The sequence below is a fragment of the Pteropus alecto genome, unplaced genomic scaffold, assembly GCF_000325575.1.
Source record: "Pteropus alecto unplaced genomic scaffold, ASM32557v1 scaffold16, whole genome shotgun sequence".
NCBI lineage: Eukaryota > Metazoa > Chordata > Mammalia > Chiroptera > Pteropodidae > Pteropus > Pteropus alecto.
The window spans coordinates 2662608-2677034 of record NW_006438867.1 but is presented as its reverse complement, the minus strand read 5'-3'; the positions used below and the strand labels follow the sequence as shown (position 1 = coordinate 2677034).

Sequence of the window (14427 nt, the reverse complement as noted above, 5' to 3'; positions counted from 1 at the left end):
TCCCCGCGCACTGGTCGCCTAAGTGCTGTCCACTGAGATTCCATAAATGGTGTATAGGGCGACGTCAATCCTGTAGTCCCCGTAAAACCCCCGGGGGCGGGGGGTGGGGGGGAAGACCCGAGGGAACCGCCCGAGGGGCGCAGCCTGCAGCCGGGGTCTTTGGCAGCCACGTCGCAGCCCCGGCGCTTGCGCAATCTCTCCCCACCCCACCGGCCGAACCCCGCGGCTGGAGGGACTGGAGAAGAGTAGTGGGCAGTGAGCGCTGTGACAGCTAGAGGGAGCCCTGGGCACAGTGAACGTGGGAGAACAAAGGCTGATTCTGTCACTGTTCTGGAACTTAACCTTTATGACCTATGTAGCCGAAGACGACACTTCCAAAAACCCCCATGGGCTGCATGATAAAACTCTCAGTCGTCTGTATACGTGTGTGTGCTAAAAGTCTGTTAAATATGTTTGAAAATGTGAAATTCCTGACTCCTAAGGACAAATAGCAACTGCGCTAATACCATTGATGATTATGGAAGGCTGAAAAAGGAAAATCAAAGCGAACGTACGCTACCTGTCTTCCAAAGTTCTTTAAAATTAGCAAGTACTATAGATGACAAATTTTATACTTGAATAGATCTGCCGTAAAAAATTATGTACATATAAACATAATACATATACACATATATATACATTCATTGCCCTGAACATTTAAGACTAGCTAAGTGACTTAAGGATGACCGTGATTTAATTCTAGATGAATAATTACTTTCCTCAATCAAAATTAATGATTTGGCCTGTTAAGATGACTACTAAGAGAGGCTTTTAAATTTAAAAATTAGGGGTCATTTGGTAGTTTCCAAAAATCTCAGAGAGGTAACAGTCAGTCATCCCAAAGGAAAATAACCTATTAGGGAGGTATACATTAATACAGAAGTTTTAAATGATTTTGCCCTTATACCTCTTAAAAGAATTCTGAAAAACTGTGATTGTTTACCTTCCCCCTCATTTTTTAGATTGACCAAAATTTTTCATCTAACTCAAATAGTTGCAAAGGATGCAAATTGTTTTGTTGTACATTCACATTTTAACAAAAATAGTTATGTAATTCTTAAATGTAGCCAGTAGAACCTACATACCAGGCAATTCGGTATCCATTATCAATTTTTAAAACTACTACATTAACGTTTTCTTTAACAGGAGGACATTTTACATAATTATCTTTTTGAACTCATATTTCCATTTCACCCCATGAAACTGTACCCCAATATGACATTTATTCTGGAAAGTCTTGTATTGACCATCTACCATACTTCTCTGCATCATAAATAAGTACATAAATTTAAATCTAATTTTACAATTTTGCAAAAGCCATAAAGGTTAAAGTATTTAAAAATGTAAAATTTCTATGTATAGTATTTTATATATAGAAAACCCAAATTTACTACAAAGCTACTAAAACTAAGTCAATCAATGTTGTAGGATTAAAAAAAAATCAACATACAAGACTCGATAGTATTTCTAGAAACTTACACTTCAGAAAATGAAGTTAAGTATTTCATTGACAAGACTTGTACCTCCAAAACTATAAAGTGTTTCTAAGCAAATTTAAAGAAGATGTAAACAAATGGAGAGATATTCCATGTTCATGGATTGAAAGACTTAATAATGTTATGATGGCAATATTCTTCAAATTAATCTACAGATGCAACACATTTCCTACCAAAATTCCAGATGACTATTTTGCAGAAATTGGCAAGCTAATTCTAAATTCATATGGAAATATAAAGAATCCAGAATAGCAAAAACAATCTTGAAAAAAAGTTGGAAGACTTACACTTCCTGATTTCGAAATTTACTACGAAGCTACAATAATTGATTCAGTGTATTACTGGCAGAAGGGCAGATATATGTGGGATAGAATTGATCAATGGAATAGAATTAAGAGCCTAGAAATAAGCCCTTGCATTTACAGTCAAACCACTTTCAACAAAAGCACCAAAAAAATACAATGGAGAAGAAATAGTCTTTTCAAGAAATGGGACAATTGGAAATCCATTCAAAAAGATGAATTTGAACCCTACCTCACATCATACTCAAAAATTATCACAAAATGGATCACAGACCTAAATGTAAGAGCTAAAACTATAAAACTCTTAAAAAGAGTAAATCTTTTTAAACTTGAGTTAAGCAATGATTTCTTAGATTTGACCCCAAAATATAAGCAATAAAAGAAAAAAATTGATAAATTGTATGTCATCCAAATTACAACCTTTTACTCATCTAAAGACACCATCACAAAATTGGAAATACAACCAATAACCTATGAGAAAATATTTGTAAATCATTATATCCAACATGTATTTAATGTATACAAAGAACTCATAACTCAATAATTAACAAGATAAGTAATACAATTTAAAAATGGGAAAAGAATTTGAATATACATTTCTTCAAAGAGAGATGAATGGCAGGAAAGCACACGTAAAAATGCACAATGTCATTAGCCTTTAGGGAAATGCAAAGCAGAAAAACAACAAGACTTACCCACTAAAATTGCTATAGTAAAAAAGTTGGTACTAACAAGTGTTGGCAAGGATGTGGAGAAATTCAAGCCCATGTGCATTACTGGTAGCAATGTAAAATGATGCAGCCATTTTTTTTGTAAACAATTTGACTCTTAAAAAGTTATACATTGTCATAATATGTGATCTAGCAATTCTACTTGTAGGTGGAATTGTGTAGAATGTTTACAGTTCTCTTCAAAAAACTGAGTGACACTGCTATTATAAAGCTCCTTCCACTTCAATTTCTCAGTTTTCTTTAGGTGGATAGGATCTCAGCTTTCACATCTATAAATATTAAAATTGAAATAGAATTAATGCTAAATCCTGTTTTGTTCTGGATATAGCATGCATGTATCACAAATAATAATACAAATATTTGTACATACATACGAAGTGAACAAGTATACTTGACAGAAATGTTCCTAGCTACGTTGCTTAAAACAGCCAAAAAGTGAAAACAACCCAAATATTGATGAACCAATGAAGAGATTTTAGAAAATGTGGTATATCCATACAATGGAATATTTTTTCAGTCCTCCATATGAATAAAATATTGATATATGCTACAACATAGATGAACCTCAAAAACATTACGCTCAGTGAAAGAAGCCAGACATGAACATATATTGTATGATTCCATTTTTATGGATTTTTTAAAAGGCAGATATAAAGAGGTAGAAAGTAGATTAGTGCTTGCCTAGGGCTGGGTTGGTAATTGGAATTGACTGTAAATGGGCACAAAGTTTTCTTTTTAGGGTCATGGAAATGTTCTAAGATTAGATTGTGATAATGGTTGTACAACTCTGTAAATGAAATAAAATTCATTGAATTGCACATTTAAAATGAGTGAATTTTTATGGTATATAAATTATATTTAAAGTTATTTTAAAAATATTTCCTGGATTGAGGGATTATTATAATTATTTGTATTATATGTATTCTCAGTTTGGATATTTATTGAAAAGGAGTATCTATTTATTGGAAATATATCTTGATGAAGTGAAAGGGACTTTTTTCAATAAACTCATATATTTGTGGATGATTATCATTTATTTCTTGAATGTGACAGGATTCAGCATCAATTCTAATTTTAATATTTATAAGTGTAAAGTCTGAGAAACTGTCCACATAAAATAAAATTAACAGGAAGAATTTCATAACAGCATCGTCATTAATTCTTTGAACTATAGATGGTCCCCAACTTATGATACTTTGACTTATGACTTTTTTCTTTATGATGGTGTGAAAGCAACACACATTCAGTAAAGACTATACTTCAAATTTTGAATTTCGATCTTTTCTGGGCTAGCAATATGTGGTATGATACTGTGTTAAGTCAGAGAGCATCAGCTCCCAGTCAGCCACGCAATCACTAGGGTAAACAACTGATACTCTACGGTGTACTGTGTTGCCAGTATTTTTTGGATATTGTGTTTGATTGGGTAAGGTAATTGCCTAATGGTAGACTCAGGCCAAGGATTATATCACTTTATGAATGTGTTCTATAGTGCACATCATCAGAAGTATGTGGGTGGAGGAGAAACAAGGTTTGAAATATATGGGGTCAGAAGCTAATCTACAGAACATTCTGTCCAGTTGTCAGACTAGTAAAAGTATAGTTAAATAATTTGGTTCTCATCAATGCCTAATCAAAACCTGTATATAGGTTCTTATAAATTTGACAATTGTAAACATTTATATGACAATATCAATATTGAATTATGAAGCTGAAATAAACTTTCCTATATTATATTTTACTATATTTCATCTTAGCCAAAGGGCCAAGAAACGATCTATATTATATTTAAAAAAAAAAATCTTCGTAAATCATGCTAGAGGAAAAAACTGAATTCTCTCTCTCTCTATTCTTTCTATGGAATATATTGCAAAACCATTGTCATATGAAGAAGTAATCAAAGAGTACAGAGCCAAAAGAGGTAGAAAACAAAGTATCATGGGATATGTCAAGCATCTAATTGAATTATGTTATTTTCTAGATTTTTGATGTCTGTAGTATTTGTCAGCTTTTAAAATTTGTAATTTTTATGATTTATTTTTTCATTCAAAATAAATATTTACTTTTGTTTCTAATTCTGTATTTTCTTACAGAAGGCCACCCAAATTATAGAAGCAGCCAGCACCACACAGCCTGGATCTGCCTGTGCAGCTTAGCTGAAGAGGTCTTTGACATTAACAGAAAATAATTGCTTATATTTAAAAACATGTAAAAAGCCAATTTTAACACTCATTATATCTGCTGAGATAAAAACGAAAGCTTAGATAGTCAAAACAGACTGACCGGACTCAGAGCTTTCATTCAGTGCTAAACTTCACTAATAATTTAAAAGAATACAAGTGACTATGAGACACAAGAAAATAATGACGATGTCTTAGACCACCAGCCCAGCCTCCTGGGTTTTCTCATACCACCTAAGAGAGTACCCTGGCCCAGATCTAGTGCTTGAGGTAGCTAAGTAAGGTATCGCTTACACAAACAGAACTATTTCAGTCATGAACTGTCTCCAATTTATACTTAGATAATTACATGACAGACACTGACATTTTCCAGTGGGCTATTCCATGCATATCCATAAATTCCAGGTTTATTTACCCTAAACCATCAGGGTAAATAGACTGGGTATACCCTGCTAAAAGCATTTCATTTCCATTATCTTTCCACCAGTATATATTTTGTGAAACCGAGAGTTCCAAGTTCATGTAGGATTTAATTTAATGTGTAGCCCTGGCACTGTATTCAATTTCTTCACAGCGTGCCATGTAAGCTTTTGCCTTTTCCCTTACTAGTCATTTAACCCCTGAGGCAGTCAGAAACAATGGCCATGACTTGACAAAGGGTCACAAGATATGGGTTTCTGTTAAGCTAAAATAATATTTTGACTTAAGTTATGTTTCAGCTCAGGAGCCCTAAGGTGGAATGACCCCCTGACTACTTTTCCATGAGACCAGACAAAAGGACGCCAGAGCAGACCTCAGAGTTGTCCTCAAGACCTAAAGAAATGATTTATTAACCTTGCCTCTCCTCTGACCAATCAGCTCCCAGACGCTGAACCCGTGCCCCACCGTGTCTTGTGATTTTGCCCCATGCAGTCTGTAACTTACAAGCCATCCAGGAGTTTGGGCTCTGGATCATTAGCTTCCTGTTCCCCTGGGTAGTGCCATTCGTTATAAAATAGCCCATCTTTCATCACTGCTATCCTCAGTGTTTAGTGTTTGACTCTGCCAGTGCTGGTGGACGAACTCTTTAGGTTCAATAACACTTGATCCAATTAGCATGTCTGCAAGGAGATTTAATTTGGTCATTTCCACCTGGACAATGCACCCTGGGCAATGCACTAGAGTAAGATTTGGGAAGGTGAGAGCTATGTGTTTCTTGCGTAAAGGGGGAGAAGTTTTAATATGAAAGGGGAAATAGGAAAAGAGATGCTAGGAAACATCATATTAGAAATCGAAGTCTGGAAAATGACTATCTGGAAATTCCTTTATCCTTGTAAAGTCTTTGCATACCCCAGTGGAATGCATTCCCCACTTTTAAGACGTTAATACATATTACATGACTGTAACTGAGTGCCTAAGACCACTGGTTCTGGAATTCAAGTCACTGAATTGGAATCCACCTTCATTTCACAGTTGCTAATACTTAACTAGTTGGAGCCTGTTTTCTCATCTGCAACCTAGCTAGTAGGATAATTATATAAATTAACTGAAATAACTCATATGAAGTCAGAGCTCAATAAACATCGCTAATGACATTTGATATTCTGCTCTCAATAACATTCTTTAATGATTAGCAAAGAGTAGTTTTGTTCTAAGCAAAACTATTTTTTGTCTTCATTTTCTTTAATCAAGAATTTACTTCACAGTAAAAAATAAGTAAATGTGAATTCTGTTTCAACACTGTCACAGTGCTACTAGTTAACACAGTAATATATATAGCATTATTTTGATTATACAAATGTTCTCAGAAGGAAAATCTACTTGTTAGTGGACTTTAAGAATGATAAATACCTATTTAAGTATTTGGGCAAATAATCTCCATTATAATCACAACTCCTGGGTGATAATGTTAAATAAAGACTTTTAAGTAGAAGCCTGCATTTTAGATAAATGTGTTAAATGTTTTATCATAAATTATACTAGATTCAACTTCATCTGGGTTGTCTAGTTTATTTTATCCACATGCTGAAAATATATTGTATTTTCTTTTCTTCATCTATTACATAATATTGTCAAGGGGGATTAGAAAACCGAGAGAATGTGTCACATAATTATGAATATCATTAAAATGAAAAATGTCCAAATTACTTTAGACATGACATGAATTAGATGTTAATGCATCCATCTCATGAACTGATCTAAGTTATCATTGATGCTCTAACCTAATTGTTCTAAGCTCAGGTTGAAATCAATAGGACGACACGGTGTAAATTAAAACTCCGGGTAAGTACATTATGTTGAAGGTTAATGTGATAATAATATTCTAAAAGTTATACGTGAGGCTAGGTCTTTGATCTATGCTCTCATTACATTTTTCTTCCTTAGATTGTTTGTATATAAAAAGCATGCATTTGACAAAAGATTAATAATTGTGATGTTCTTCGTGGAGTATATACACTATAGTGTAGGATAATTTTCCTCCTGCAGACCAAATAGTGCATGATGGACAAATGCAGTATTTTAAAGTTGAATAATAAGTAGATAAAAGCAATTTCTTGTTGATTTGGAAATGTATATGTAGGCTTTGTAAGCTCCATATTTCCTAAGTATTCAGTCTGTTCTTCAGCAAACATACATACCCTTTTAAAAACAATCTATTTATTGAAGCATGGAAAACAATTCCTTTAACATCTCTTGCTAACAATTCGTTTAGCATTTATTACTAACCTGATTTTGCTTTGTCTTAGCAAAGTTGACACTCTTCATACTATGTCATAAAGAGGCTAATGGCTTCTTCAGTAAAGTACCTTATTTTCTCTATATTTATATGCACAACGAGGCGATGAGGTGGAATTTAACATCAGGCACCAAAATTCTTCTTACAGCAACTGTGTTGCTTTAGGAAACCTTGGTAAACCACACAGAGTGGAGATGAGTCCCCAAGAACACAAGCTAATCAGAGACAAATACATGAAATAATACACACAGCATTTTGTAATACTGCTATAACTTTAGAAATGAGCAGAGATTGGTAGCAGGTAGAGTGAAGAATGAGAAGCAGAGAAAACTGAGAGAAGGCAAGCAATGTGGTAGATAGACAAAGGACTCAGAGGAAAAAAAGTTGCCCAATTATGCATCTGAGGTTGTTTTTGCTATTGAGATGTAAGAAGCCTAATTTCCTAAATCCGTTACTGTATTTTGGGAAAACAAACAAAAAAACAAACAAACAAAAAAACCTTTGTGTTTTGTCTTTGTTTTGGCTAGAAATTTAGGAAATAGGATCAATTCTCATCTTGTTTTCATGGTCCAGCACAAGACAAATATATGTGATGATGTTGAGAGAATCCATGAATTGCACTAAATCAGGGAAAGCAGAGGCTCAGAACCAGAAATGTCCTTGAGACTGTAGTGTAAACCCCGGGGGAATTTTTGGGCATTTTGAAGAGAGCATCAGATTTCTACACATGGTAGAGATGGAAGTTCAAAGAAAATGTCAATGCCCTTCAGTCAGAGACCACTATGGAAATACCTGAAATTTGAACTTTTATTTCAACACTGTTTGTTTATTTATAGAATAAAACTATAAGCGGAATGTGAAAGAACCCTTTGATAAAACGGCAGAGTGGTTACGTTTTCTACATTATGAAAATGGTAGTTACATTTAAGTATTCCATGTAGACCTGTAAAGGTTTGCAAATTCTGTAATTCAGGATATCAAGAGTAAAGAGAAGAGGATCTCTTCAGTGCTGGGTGGCTGTAACGCCAGCTAGACCCTAGCCTCTTCCCCTTCTGGAGTCTATCACCGATTGGGAAGCTAAGAAGAAAAACGTGTGACGAATCACTGGAAAAATCCACTGGACGACAGGAATTTATTTTGCGAATCCTTGCTTATCTTGGGGGATTCTCATTTCAAAACAGCTAACTGGGTTTCTGGCAATGTTCAAGGTAATTTGGATGGAAAAATCTAGGTCCAGAAATTCTCTCCTCAGCACTCTCATTTCCAGACGCCGGTGCATCTTGGCCTGATGACCCAGACAAATCGACGTTGTCGCAGGCGACCAGAAACATGATGGCCAACACAGATTTGAATGTATCAGTTCACAGAGCGTTCAGAAACAAAAATACAGTTGAAAAGAAAAAGAAAAAGAAAAGAAAAGAGGAAAGGAAAGGAAAAGAAAAAAGAAAAACCTGCTATTTTATGAGACTTTGAAAAACACACCAAGGGTTACATTTTTATAGTTAAAATTTTCAAACAATTCTTTCCAGAAATTCTTTCTTTGTTGTTCAATCACATTTATTTCCTGAAGTCTGCTTCAGTCTTTTTTGCATGTTTAGATTTCTAACTGCTGCTGTTTCTTTAAAAATAAATTTCCTTTTTCTAAAGCAATACAAACTTAAAAAACATTCATCTCCTTGATAAAGCTGATGTCATGACTAATGATGAAGATGAGAGATCAAGTAAATTTTGAATGTATCTGTGATTTTCCTACAGTCCCAGTTTGTCTTGAACAATTAACATTGTTATTGCCAACAAAAAAAAAGTTATTGGCTGTTAAAATATCACATTCAGGACCAAAGTAGATCTCGAGAACACCTGTTTTTCTTTAAGAGCCAGTTCTGACATCCAAAATTTCCCTTAGTTCAGTTTACATGTAGAGATGTCCCTATGGTGTCAGATGACAGCATCGCTAAGCATTGCTGAACTCTGTTGAGTAGCAAGACTTGGTTATAACAGTGGGGCGCTTTTTATGCAGTTCTGAGGTGAAAGAAATTGAAATGCTAACAAAATCCAGTTTTAAACAGCCCACAGAAACTACATATATACTAGCCTGCTCTCTAAATTTATGAATTATAAGTAAGGACTTTAAAAACTAGATCAACTCTTTAAAATAAAAGCAGTTTTCATTAAATTTTCTTGAAGAATTAAATTTGGGACAATAGTCATAAATATCATATTTTGAAGCCCAGCTATGCGGAAGGTCCTTTACTAACCACATTACTTCTTTCATTTTATTTCACTCCCTACCCAAGGAACCAATATGGAGGCTCTTGTCTGATGAAGAAATGCAAGCCCAGGAAGTTTATGTGACCCAAACCACACAGCAAATACCAGACAAACCCAAGATTCCCAAAGATTGTTTTCAGAATTGTTTTGTTAAAATTAACATTTTATTGAATAACTAATACTGTATGCTTGGTATGAGTAGTTTCCATATACAATTTAAATTACCCCCAAACCACAGGGAATGGGGTTTATTAAAATTAAGTACCAAGTGATAGAGCTATAATTTAAACTAGAGTCTTTGACTTTAAAACCTTAGCACTTTCTACTACAATACAGTGTTTTATTGTTGGTCATATAGTTCCCAAGACATAACTTACTTTGGAAGAATTTGAAACATCTCAGTAAAGAGAAATTTTGCCAAGACTAGAAATTTGGTGGCTTCTTCAGTTTAGCTCTAAAAATATACTTAGAATCATGGACTATCGAACGAATTTGTGTTTGAATCTTACCTACTATCTACATAAACTTGGGCAATTTACCCTTAAAGCTTCCGTTCTCACCCATGTATAATTGGGATAATGATAACTACTTCAAAGGACTGTGCTTGCAATTAAGTAAGATAATGCATGCAACACTCTGTACCCCGCAAGAGACAGCAGATCAGAGTAGTTAAGAGCACAGACCCTAAAACCAGCTGCCCAACTTCAAATTCTGTGTCTGCCACTGTTTGGCTGTGTGATCCTGAGCAAATTTACTTTATCTATCCATGCCGCCATTTCCTCACTATTAAAAAGAGGTAATGATAATAACTACATCGTGAGTTAGTTTGTGTAAAGTGCTCAGGATAAAAATTGTTTCCATTAAATTAAATGTGCCTTGCCTTTCAATATATTTTATGCTTGTGCTATATTTCCCAGTTGTCAGTATGCATTTTAGATGGGCATTATTATCACTTCAGCCCTGACACTGGACCTGTGACAAATACTACCCATATTTATGGAAGAAGAAATGGAGGCTCAGGGAGGTGGCCGGCTGTGAAGGGGCTTGGCTAAACCCAGATCTCATGAGTCCTGAGAGCAATGTATTCACTACATTGCTGTCGACCTGTCAAGCAGTGACACAATTATTGAAAAAAAAAAGTACATTCCAATATCACACTTTGATGGAGGTGGTGCTGTCAGATAGGGACGTACCCTGGGATGTAGAATGCTCACCTCCTCTCTCTACTCTGGGCTCTTCCTGCTCTCTAGCCGCTCTCAGGTGGCCTTCGCAACACAGTGAAGAGGAAGCGAAGGCCCTTGGCCAGGTGGAAGCTGTAGGGGCCGCAGGTGTGGGCCCTTGCTCTCCACCAACCTCCCCCTGAGGAGTGCCTGGTGTCTGAGAAAGTTCACAGCCTGCAGACTCTCAGCCTCCAATCCAAAAGCAACAGCAAGAAAGCAGATCATATGGTGGAAGTGGAAGATTGTTAAAAACGAGATTTTGTTTCTAGGGAATTTGAAAATAAACACCTTATTCCACTGATCTTTTTGGTTATGTGAGGTTATCTTCCCAGGTGCTGGCAGTACTCGTCCTGTTAATTAGTGTTGTATTGGTGATTATGAATGTGGTGGAAAGGAAGGATTGGGCAGACCAGGGCTTTGGATTCTTTAATGAGCATGCACATCCTCTGAATACGTGAAAAAATACAAATTCAGACTCAATGGGTCTTGGGTGGGTCCTGAGAGTCTACATTTCTGGCAAGCCCCCTGGGGATGCCCCTGTTGCTGGTCCACAGACATTTTGAGCAGCAAGGAAATAAATCACTTCTAACTGCCCTTACATCCCCGAGGTTCTGTGAGAACAGGATAAATTTAAAGATTATTAATGATTTTTATTTTTCCCGAAAGCAACAACAACCAAAAAGAAATCTAGTGGAATTTATTTTTCCTATATCAATTTTTCTTTGGAAATACCTGAATAAAACAAAATTCTTTTTCCTAGTGTCTGGGAGTAAATCCGGTATTGAGTTGAGTAGACCTTTCAGATCCACAGTGCCACAGAGCAATGCTGAGCTGCTGCCTCTTGGTTCACTGCCTCAGAATTTTCCAGCCTATTCTTCTCTGGCTCTGCTTGATTTTTTTTCTTATAAAGATTTAGGATTTTTATTGACCGGAAACAGAGTGTAGCTGGAATGTTACAGCTGTTTTAGCTTGTGCAGTTGGTTGCATTCTTTTGAAATTAGCCTGAAATTAGATCACTGCTCAGAGAACCATAAAATACTTTCAGCACACCATATCTTACTCTCAATTATCCAGCAACTTTGGGTCAGCCCTATTTAAATGGGCATGCCCAAGGCTATCCACAGTGGTTCTGCCACAGCCTAGTTGTTTTGTTTTATTTTTCGCCATTTTATTTTAAAACAAAGATTCAGAAGAAGATGGAAAAATAGTAGTCTCATGTATCCTTCACCTAGCTTTCCCCAAAGATAACAAATTTTGTTACATAACCACGGCACATTATCAAAACCAGGAAATTCACACTGGCAGAGTATTAATTCAACAACAGCTCTTATTTGAACATCATCAGTTTTAAATGTGTACTTTTTCTTGAGGAGGAGGCAAGTGTACAGTACTAAGAAATTATACAGATCCATGTAACCACCATTACAATCTAACTGGTTGTTAAAGATTGGCATCCCCCAGGATTCCATCCTGAGCCCTAGAAGTTTTCATTCTTCATATTATCCCTGGACCTTCTGATCCATAATTGAAAACTATCTTCTGTATGTGCGTAATTCTCAAATCGATTCCCTAATCTTTCTCTTGAGCCCTATCCCTAACCATTTCAATGTCTACTTTCTGGACATATTCGCTGAATATTTTATCTCCACTTTAAACTTCAACATACCCAAGATTGAACTACTATTTTTTAATTTTAAAACTAAATAGTCTATAATAGGGAAATAGCACCGTAAAGACAAAGAAAGAATTCCTAGGAACTACCCTTGATGCATCTATCAGCCATATGCCATCGCTACATAATAGAAACAGCTGACACTCCTATGGCAGGTGCTGTGTGCCACACACCCAATACAGATGAGTTCATTTCATCCTAAAAGCGATCCTAAGCATTGTCAGAAATGGCTCCAAGTTTCCTTGTACAGTTTTAGGGGCCCTTTTAAAGAAAAAAGAAATAGATATTCTATTAATATCAACAAAAGAATTCTTCCTTTTGTTCCTTTCTCCCTTGCTTTGTACCAACATGTGTCAGGCATTTCATTAGCTGTCAAGGATACAGGGATAAACAACACAGGCATGTCCCCTACCCTCACTGGGTTTACATGAGCTTCCAAATAAACAGAAATCGATCTGGAAAGCTTTTGAAGAAGAGAGGTCGTCCAAAAAGGAACAGAGAGAATTTCAGCATTCAGATCATATTTATCATTTACTGAAACAGAATATTACTTCCCCACGATCTCCATGATTCTCAGCCAAAGTATTTTTATTTCTCTTTACTACAAAAATTGCTAATAGGCAATTATTTCTAATATGTCATTTATATGCCTTTCCTAATAGAGTTGCAAGCCCAAGTGTGGGAACTTAAAACATCTCATCCTCACGTCTTCTTGTCTTCATCCTCATGCCTTCCGAAAGTGTCAAGACCTGACAGAGGATGGGACAGATAACATGCCCTTAAAATCAAAGTCCCCCCTTAAATAATCTCGAAAGAAGGAGGGACATCATGCATAAATAAAATAGTAGTGACTAATAATTATAATAAAAGTTAATCCTTTACTCACTCCGGAGCAATCCTCCCTGGACAGGTTGCTTATGATTTCCTTCCAGAAAAGAAGGATGCAGTCACAGAAGGAAGATGGGAGTGATGATGATGCTGGGCCTGGCAGGGGGAGGGAAGAAGCGGGGAGTGAAAAGACTCTTTCATTTCCCTGGTAAAGGCAGCCTTACAGCTGGGGCCACAGGCGGCTCTGCTGATTCATGGCCTCCTGAGAGAGCATGTGTTTCTCTAACGATGCGAATCTTAGCCACCAGCCCCGGACAGCAGCCCGGAGTGGGGCAAGGCAGTTAAATGAGTCATTTAACTTCAAACAGCATAGGTCAATATTTTATTTTCCTTCTAAAGCAAGAATATCTACACATTTAAAATTTTTACCTGTGATCCCTCTTCCTCAGACCCAAAATTGTGAGTTTCCGTTGGACCCGGGTGTGTCAGTAAATCCTTAGCCATCAGATTCCTCATCCGTAAAATGAGGCGGTAACATGTTCTTAAGGTTCCTTCCAAATAAAAGCAAATATAATGTTTAAATCAGTAGAATTTCAAGGGACTCACACTTGACCGTTAAGAAAAAGAATATAAAAATTAAAATGTTTCTGTTGTTTTTTTTTCTATCATTTTAGATTACTTGTGGTTATTTATTGAAACCATCTTCGTGTTTATTATTCCCTCCACTAACACTCCTGAATTAAAACAAACAAAAATTTAAAGGTTAATATTCTCTTCCAAAATTTTTAACATACACATGCACACACCATGGATGATGCGGTATGGAAATGTAAGCGCAATTGAAACGTAACTCTGGTGGTTTGCAAACTTTAGCAGGCATCAGAATCACCACCTAATTTGGTAGGTAAAGTAGAGCCCAAGAATTAATGTTCGTAAAACGTTCCAAGCGTTACTGATGCTGCTGGGGACCATACT

The 14427-nt window shown here is 36.0% G+C and overlaps 1 protein-coding gene across 4 annotated transcripts in view; it reads right to left on the bottom strand.

Moving 5' to 3' along the window:
- The window catches only part of SPART (spartin), a 66408-nt gene extending 52667 nt beyond the window's left edge, over window positions 1-13741 (bottom strand). The window contains exon 1 of one of the 4 annotated variants that reach the window (XM_025049551.1): window positions 13511-13741. The gene's annotated coding sequence lies outside the window, so the exon portion shown is untranslated. Of the gene's footprint in view, window positions 1-5672; window positions 5692-13510 lie in introns of those variants that run through there. The other 3 variants (XM_025049548.1, XM_006915815.3, XM_025049547.1) reach the window with 3 other exon arrangements.
- Between the last annotated feature and the right edge of the window lie 686 nt (window positions 13742-14427).